The sequence below is a fragment of the Harmonia axyridis genome, chromosome X (assembly GCF_914767665.1).
Source record: "Harmonia axyridis chromosome X, icHarAxyr1.1, whole genome shotgun sequence".
NCBI lineage: Eukaryota > Metazoa > Arthropoda > Insecta > Coleoptera > Coccinellidae > Harmonia > Harmonia axyridis.
Genome location: NC_059508.1, coordinates 35507930 through 35517929, shown reverse-complemented (window position 1 = coordinate 35517929; position 10000 = coordinate 35507930).

Genomic DNA, 10000 nt, shown 5'->3' with positions numbered 1-10000 from the left:
ACGTCGTCCCTCTCTGATCTGTAGTAAGTGGGCCTACCCAAGATGCACACGATAATTTTAGCTTAAACCATGCCGAAAAGTCGACTTCACGTCGTGCATCGGTACAAAATATTCAAGGGGCAAAATAAATTCACGAGAGTAGGTCCGATTACCGCTGGATCAGACGACGATCGTAACTTGTTGGATACAAATGTATCCGATGTATGTACGTCGTCCCTCTCTGATCTACGGTACGTGGACCGACCCAAGATGCACACGATAATTTTAGCTGACTTCATGCCGAAAAGTCGGTTCACGTCATGCATCGGTATCTTAAATCGCGCCGTAAAGTCGTTCACGTCATGCATCGGTATCTTAAATCGCGCCGAAAAGTCGGCTCACGTCATGCATCGGCGTCTTTTTTTTGTGCCACCGATGCATGACGTGAACGACTTTTCGGCTCGATTTAAGATACCGATGCATGACGTGAACGACTTTACGGCGCGATTTAAGATACCGATGCATGACGTGAACGACTTTTCGGCGCGATTTAAGATACCGATGCATGACGTGAACGACTTTACGGCGCGATTTAAAGCTATACCGATGCATGACGTAAAAAAAGATCACACCGATTGCAGCACGTTAACATAAAGCCCGCCTAATCCGATCGATGGAGGCCGTCTCGAGTGTCCAACTTGCTCACAAGAGCCGAGAAACAAACCGATGCATCACGTAGACAAGATCGTACCGAATGTTAACACAATCCAAAAGGAAATAATCTTAGATGAATATCGATTCTGATTATTGATTTTTTCTTTCGCGATATTGATAGAAGACATCTGAATGAATTTCGAATTAATTCCGAAATCAAAAAAATATTTTCAATAAATTTTTTTTCTAGAGTACCTCGGTCTTTTCTATTTTTTTTCCAAGTTTCGTACGTCAATCAACATACATCCCAGAAAAAATCATCTCTCTAACTATCCTGGTTCAAAAGTTGTATCGGAACTTTTCACGTCGAAAAAGAACATAGGCGAAAAAGGACGTGAACATTATTCCTTATAAAAATCAAACCCGACCATGGATTTTGATTCTGATTGTTGATTATCGCTATTAGAACACATTAGGAGGCAACCAAATCAAATTTGAGAAAATTCCACAATCAGAAAATTTTTTTCGAAAAAAAAAAAAAAATTCGAGAACACCTCGGTCATGGCAAGTTATTTCCCACAATCCATTCCCCAATCAACGTACATCCCAGAAAAAATCATCTCTCTAACTATCCTAGTTCAAAAGTTGTATCGGAACATTTTCACGTCGAAAATATATCTCTAAGTCCAGACCGATGCACCACGTAATCTCGGGCAGACCGATGCACAACGTAAATGACGATCGGGACCGGGGCGATCGGTCGTATCTGACACCGCCGGCTCGGTTCTAACATCGTCAATGAGTCGGGGTTGTAAAAAAGGACGTGAACATTTTTCCTTATAAAAATCAAACCCGACCATGGATTTTGATTCTGATTGTTGATTATCGCTACTAGAACATATAAGGAGGCAACCAAATCAAATTTGAGAAAATTCCACGATCAGAAAATTTTTTTCGAAAAAAAAAAAAAATCGTAATCACCTCGGTCATGGCGAGTTATTTTCCGTATTTCATTCCACAATCAACGTACAACATAGAAGAAATCATCTCTCTAACTATCCTGGTTCAAAAGTTGTATCGGAACATTTCACGTCGTAATATCTCGCCAAGTCCAGACCTCGGCGATAGGTAGTATCTGACACCGTCCGCTCGGGACTGACATCGACTTGGACTCGGGCTGATGATGGGGAGGCGTTTAAGGACGTGAACATTTTTCCTTATAAAAATTAAAGTCGACAATGAATATTGATTCTGATTACTGATTTACGCTTTAAAAACACATTAGAAGGCAACCAAATCGAATTTGAGGAAATTCCACGATCAGAAAATTTTTTTCGAAAAAAAAAAAAATCCGAAAAATATTTTTCGATTCCGATTACTGATTTACTCTTTTAGAACACATTAGGAGGCAACCAAATCAAATTTGAGAAAATTCCACAATCAGAAAATTTTTTTCGAAAAAAAAAAAAATTCGAGGACACCTCGGTCATGGCAAGTTATTTCCCACAATCCATTCCCCGATCCACGTACATCCCAGAAAAAATCATCTCTCTAACTATCCTGGTTCAAAAGTTGTATCGGAACATTTTCACGTCGAAAATATATCTCTAAGTCCAAACCGATGCACCACGTAAACTAGGGCAGACCGATGCACCACGTAATATCGGGCAGACCGATGCAGAACGTAAACTCGATCATACCGATGCTTCACGTAATCTCGATCTTACCGATGCACCACGTAAACAAGGGCAGACCGATGCAGAACGTAAAGTAGATCTTACCGATGCACCACGTAATCTCGATCTTACCGATGCACCACGTAATCTCCATCTTACCGATGCACCACGTGAACTGGATCTTACCGATGCACCACGTAATCTCAATCTTACCGATGCACCACGTGAACTGGATCTTACCGATGCAGAACGTGAATTGGATCTTACCGATGCACCACGTAAACTCGATCTTACCGATGCACCACGTAATCTCGATCTTACCGATGCACCACGTGAACTGGATCTTACCGATGCAGAACGTGAATTGGATCTTACCGATGCACCACGTAAACTCGATCTTACCGATGCACCACGTAATCTCAATCTTACCGATGCACCACGTGAACTGGATCTTACCGATGCAGAACGTGAATTGGATCTTACCGATGCACCACGTAAACTCGATCTTACCGATGCACCACGTAATCTCAATCTTACCGATGCACCACGTGAACTGGATCTTACCGATGCAGAACGTGAATTGGATCTTACCGATGCACCACGTAAACTCGATCTTACCGATGCACCACGTAATCTCGATCTTACCGATGCACCACGTGAACTGGATCTTACCGATGCAGAACGTGAATTGGATCTTACCGATGCACCACGTAAACTCGATCTTACCGATGCACCACGTAATCTCAATCTTACCGATGCATCACGTAATCTCGATCTTACCGATGCAGAACGTAAACTCGATCATACCGATGCACCACGTTATCTCGGCAGACCGATGCAGAACGTAAAAAAAAAGCTTTACAGCACGCGGTGTTCCCAAGCGGTCACCCATCCAAGTACTAACCGCGCCCGACGCTGCTTGGCTTCAGTGTTCAATTTCAATTTCAATTTCAAATGGGCTTTATTTGTCTTTGTGATAGTTACAGATATGTGCCTATATAGGCCATGTTAATCAACAGTAAGGGTTTATATACAGTTCCTACCAGATAATTCTGGTATTATCAGTTACATTTCATATACATATAATAAAAAATTTTTAAGTAATTTCAGGGTGTTTGGGAATTTTTGTTTGATATCATATATTTATTTATTTTATTATAATAGGGGATTTTCAGGAAAAATTTAGGAATAAAAAACCTGATATAAGTAATTTGGGGAGGGATGGGGGGTGGGTTGGGGATATATATACAGTTATGTACAGTTTTAATCATTTACAAATTTTTTATATACAATTTTATATACATGTCTGGGAAGGGGTTCCCGTTATGCTAAACGGCGATTCTCAATTCAGCTAACGGCCGCCATTTGCTAGTCGTGGCCAGTCCCCATTTCTCGTAGCACCGTTCGTGTCGCTGTTGGGTCTAGTACCCGTAGGACCGATTGGTTGTTACGATAACAGGGCGATGGATACGCCATTCGCATTGGCTGCCGCTACCTTTCGTTGTGATTCGTCGTCAAGACATATTTTTCAAAATGTCGGTATGTGACATGGCCGGTCTTGGAAGATGGCGGTTTTCATAGGGGGTTTTTGGGTGTTTGGGGTGGGTTTTTAGGGAGGTTTAAGGAATATGGGAAGGAATTGGTACGGGAGGGGGTGAGGGGATGCGTGGAGTCGCGTTTTCGTAATTTGTCTTGTCAGTGCGTTGGATTTACACTGGAATTCGTAGAAATCGCTAGATACTTTGTTTAGGTACTCGCGGATGGTTGGAATATCCGCGAGTTCATGTAGTTTGGATATCCTAGTGTAATACGGCTTGCTCAAGGCCAATCTTAGGATTTTGTTTTGAAGGTTTTGAATGGGCCTTATTGGAAAGGGCCTAAGGTGACAAAATGCCGGCGCAGCGTATGTGACTACTGGCCGGATGTATGTTTTGTAAATGAGCAATTTGTTTTTTTCATTCAGCATACTTTTACTGCACAATAGAGGATGCAGTATCTTTTTTGATGGCGTATCCTTTATGGATTTGTGCTTTGATATGGCGGTGGAAATTTAGCCTTTCGTCCAATTCAATGCCCAGGTACTTAACGGAGCTTTTTGGAACAATTTCCGTATTATTGATTTTTAATTTGTCTAAGATTACTTTTTCATTCCGTCTTCTGCTAAACACGATCTGCTCTGCTTTGGTCTCATTCAGTTTTATTTTCCATCTGTCGAAGTAATTGATAAGTACTTCGAGATGGTTTTTCAGCTCGCGATTGGCGTCTTCAGCGCTGGATGAGTGGGCATATATGGCCGTGTCATCCGCGAAGAGGGCGATTTTTGTTTTGTTATGTTTCGGGATATCCTGGACGTAGATATTGAATAATCTAGGTCCAAGGACTGATCCCTGCACAATTCCTGCTTTTATATTTTTGGGCGCGGATGTTTCATTCCCTACGCGTACTATGAATTTTCTGTTATTGAGATATGAGTAAATGGTCTTTATGAGGAATTTCGGGAATTTAAGTTTTATTAATTTGTAGGTCAGCCCCTCTATCCAAACTTTGTCGAACGCCTTTTCGATGTCGAGGAGGAGCATGACCGTGTGGTTTTTATTATTGAAACTATTTATTACGTCGACTACGATTCGGCAGATTTGCTGTGTCGAGCTGTGTTTTTCCTTGAAGCCAAATTGATGGTCATCGCGAATTTTATTGTTTTTCATTACATGTTTTATTTTTCCTAACAGGATTTTCTCGGTCAGCTTGCTGAGGTTAGACAGTAGACTGATCGGACGGTAGTTGCCGGGAGAAGTTGTGACTTTCCCGGCTTTGGGGATAGGGGTTACTACTGCTGTTTTCCAACAGCTAGGCCAGTGTTGAAATTTGAATACAGCGTTTATGATGTAGTTTAGTTGAACTATGGCCTTTCTGGATAGGTTCCGGATCAGTCTATTGTCCACTTCGTCCTTTCCTGGCGCTTTGTTTAGTGGAAGCTTTTTAATTTCGTCCCGTATTTCCGATGGATTTGTTAATAGATGATTTTCGGGCTTTACGAAGCGGTTCGAATTTATAAAGTCTTCCACTCTTTTCCGTATGTCTGCTTGTTCTGGACTATCGGTCTGGGATATGTGGTGAGCGGTTTCGAAGTTTTCCGCAAGTACGTCCGCTTTTTCTTTATCGGTGATGTAATTCGCGGAATTTTGGACCAAGATGGGAACTTGGGAGAATTTTTGAATACTGGATTTGACTGTTTTCCAGAGATCTTTGTTATTAGAATTTAGCCTGGAGATTTTCTGTTCCCATCTTTCGTTCTGGAAAATTTTTATGTGGTTTCGGATTTCGCGGGTGTATGAATTTAAGAGTGTTTTATCGACTTGTCTTTGGTGGGATTGCCACCTTTTTCTGATTTTATTCCTGAACTTGATCAAGTCGATAATATGGGCTGGTAGTTTTTCTGCTACTTCAGCTCTCGGTTTTTTGGAAATTGTTTTATCGCGGGCGTACTTGAGGGCCTTCGTAAACTTTTCAATTTCCCGTTCGATGTCGGAAGCAGTTTCGATTTTATTGTTGATAGTTATTTTACTATCTAATATTGTACGAAATTTTGCCCAATCAGCGTTCGAATAGTCGTACACTAATTTTGTTGGGTTTCTTTCGCTGCTATAATTGACCGAGAAGATCACTGGATTATGATCGGACCCTAACTGACAACTCGCGTCCGGGATACTATTCAAGTTAATATTCTTAGTGAGTATTAAATCGATAGTACTCGGAGCTTTTCCATTGTCTGGAAAATGAGTGTGTCCGTTAGGGATGTTCAAAATTACGTCATCATTAGCTTCAAGGAAACTGAATAGACGATTTCCATTGGTGTTTCTGCAGTTGCAGTTCCATTCTTCGTGTTTAGCATTTAGATCGCCTAGAACTATTACTTTATTTTTCCTAGAAAATAGGAATCTTAGGCAGTTGGTACTGAATTTGCGACTGGGGCTATTATACACCGCCGTTATGATTAAGTTGCCATCAATCTGGACGCTAGCGTTCTCTATTGTGCAGTTGATGGTAGGCAAAATGGTGGATGCGATAATGTTCTTTACTAGTATAGCGATTCCACCGAATCCCGAGTTGTCTTGTCTGTCTTGCCTATATGTCTGGTATCCTTTAATGAAAAATTTGTGGTTGTTTTTCAGTTTTGTCTCGTTGATAGTCAGTATGTCTATTTGGTTGTAATTTAGAAAATTGGAGATCTCCAGGAATTTTTGGGAGACTCCATTCGCGTTCCAAGTCGCGATTTTTAATGACTTAGTCATTTAAATTGAGGAAGAATTCCAGTATGACGTACTTTCTTTCGGCGGGGCTTGCATTTTGCAGCTGCTGGTTGAGTCTTTTGACGTCTGTCAGTAGTTGTCGTATGTCCACGTATTGATTAAGTCTGTTGAACTCGCTTTTCAGCTCGTAAAACGCGTTTTGGAAGTTATTTGTGTTATTTGTGTCATGAGTTTTGTTTGTTGGGGGGGAGGTGGGGGTTTTGGGGGTGGTTTGGGGGTTGGCCATGCCACTTACCGGTTTTTGTTTGGCCTCTTGGGCCTTTCTCCTTTCTTCCCAGACATTCACGGCCGGGATTGGAGCTTCGCGGTAAACTTTGGGGGCGGCAGGGGCGGCGGTTTTGGCGTTCCTCGCCCTGCGGTTGCAGATGTTCACGTAAATCGCGCACTCGGTACTGTTTGCGGGGTGACTCCCGAAACAGTTCGCGCACTTTGCCGGCGTATTCATAGATTTTGGGCACTCGCGAGTCGCGTGATTTTCCGCGCACTTGAGGCAGTTTGGGGTCCTATGGCAGTTGGCCGTGGCATGTCCCCACATCTGGCAGTTGTGACATTGGATTACTTCCCTTTTTGTGTAGTACTTGTTCCACCGAACGGCTGTATAATTAATAACGCGGACTTCCTTCTGTATTTTCCGGAGCGTTATCGTATTTCCGGTGACGACCATGTACGCCGGTGATTTCGTTGCTTTTAGTTTGTGGATTTCCACAACCGGAATTCCTAGTTCCTGGAGTTCAGTTTTAATCTCTTCCAGGTCTGGATCAGAATCCAGTCCCCTCAGCGTAAAAGCATGAGTTTTTTCTTCCCTTGGGGTGTAAGTGTGGTATTTTACGTCGTTTTCATCAAAATATTTTTCTAACTTCTTTCTGTCTTCTACCGTCTCGGTGTAGACGGTGGAGTTCATGGCACTGTATTTAATATAAAATTTGCCATTTATAACTTTCGTTATGTCGGCCACCGTTTTATTGTGTTTTTTGAAAACGCCGTTGACCACTATTGGCGGGGGTTTCCGTTGATTTTTTCTAATTTCAACGGATGCTGCATTGACTTCTACCTCATTTGGATTGAGGTAGTTAAATTTATTTTTGATTTCTACAGGGATTGTCTTTTTGTCCTTCCTTTTCCTGATAGATGTTGTTGGATGCGTGAAGTTTGGGTTTTCCACATCTCCAACTCGACTTCTCTTTTTGGCGACTCTCGGGGGGTCAGTTTCATTATCAGATGAATCTGAAGGGAGTTTCATTTCCTGGTCGTCCATCATTTTAATAAAGTTCTGATAAAATTTTTGAAATTCCTTTCAAAAAGGAATTCAAAAGCGGTCGGTTTCACGCGAAACTCGGCCGTTTCAGGGCCTTTCGGACCCGAGCAGGTAAAATTTCGTCACTCACTCAGTCTATTCTTGGCTCTGGAATGCGGCTTGGCGCCGTCTGGTCTAACACAACGGTCACTTTCACAGGTCAGTTTTAACGTTCACAAATTCCACAACTATCTCTACGGAGCGATTTTGGGTATAACCTCTCAGCACAGTGTTCTGACGAGAACTGGCAATTTCAGCGTGGTATGGCCGTAAACAACAAATATAGCGATATTTTCTATGATATCTCACTTTTTGGGAGCGGAAAGGACGTGAACGTTTTTCCTTATAAAAAATGAAATAACTTTTGGATATTAATTCTGATTGTTGATTTAAGTTTTAAGAACACATTAGGACATATCTCAATGAAATTTGAGGGATTTCCGAAATCGAAAAATATTTTTCGAAAAAAAAAAAAAATCCCAGAAGACCTCGGTCATCTCAAGTTTATTTCCATATTCTATTACACAATCAACGTACATCACAAAAGGAACCATCTCTCTAACTATCACAGTTAAATTTTTGTATCGGAACATTTCACGTCGGAATATCTCGCTAAGTCCAGACCGGGGAGATCGGTCGCATTTGACACCGTCCGCTCCGGTCTAACATCGTCTTGGAGTCGGGGTAACGATGGAGAGGCGTTTAAGGACGTGAACATTTTTCCTTATAAAAATTAAAGTCGACAATGAATATTGATTCTGATTACTGATTTACTCTTTTAGTACACATTAGAAGGCAACGCAATCAGATTTGAGGAAATTTCAAGATCAGAAAATTTTTTTCGAAAAAAAAAAAAATTCAAGAACACCTGGGTCATGGCAAGTTATTTCCCACAATCCATTCCACAATCAACGTACAACATAGAAGAAATCATCTCTCTAACTATCCTGGTTCAAAAGTTGTATCGGAACATTTCACGTCGAAATACCTCGCCAAGTCCAGACCGGGGCGATAGGTAGTATCTGACACCGTCCGCTCGGGACTGACATCGACTTGGACTCGGGCTAATGATGGGGAGGCGTTTAAGGACGTGAACATTTTTCCTTATAAAAATTAAAGTCGACAATGAATATTGATTCTGATTACTGATTTACGCTTTAAAAACACATTAGAAGGCAACCAAATCAAATTTGAGGAAATTCCAAAATCAGAAAATTTTTTTTCAAAAAAAAAAAAATCCGAAAAATATTTTTCGATTCTGATTACTGATTTACTCTTTTAGAACACATTAGAAGGCAACGAAATCAAATTTGAGTGAAATCCAAAATCAGAAAATATTTTTCGAAAAAAAAAAAAAATTCGAGAACACCTCGGTCATGGCAAGTTATTTTCCACAATCCATTCCCCAATCAACGTACATCCCAGAAAAAATCATCTCTCTAACTATCCTGGTTCAAAAGTTGTATCGGAACATTTTCACGTCGAAAATATATCTCAGAGTCCAGACCGATGCAGAACGTAAACTCGATCATACCGATGCTTCACGTAATCTCGATCTTACCGATGCACAACGTAAACTAGATCACACCGATGCAGAACGTAAACTCGATCATACCGATGCACCACGTAAACTCAGGCAGACCGATGCAGAACGTGAACTCGATCTTACCGATGCACCACGTAATCTCGATCTTACCGATGCACCACGTAAACTCGGGCAGACCGATGCAGAACGTGAACTCGATCTTACCGATGCACCACGTAAACTAGGGCTGACCGATGCATCACGTAAACGACGATCGAGAGGCGCGAAAGGACGTGAACGTTTTTCATTATAAAAATTGAAATAAATGATAAATAATGATTCTGATTGTTGGTTATCATTTTTAATAAGCATTAGGAGGCAACCAAATGAAATTTGAGGAAATTCCGATAATAGAAAATTTTTTCGAAAAAAAAAAAAAATTCATGAAATCCTCGGTCATCGCAAAATATTTACCATATTCTGTTCGATAATCAACGTATATTTAAGAAGGAATCATATCTGTATCTATCTTGGTTCAAATTTTGTATCGGAACATTTTGAC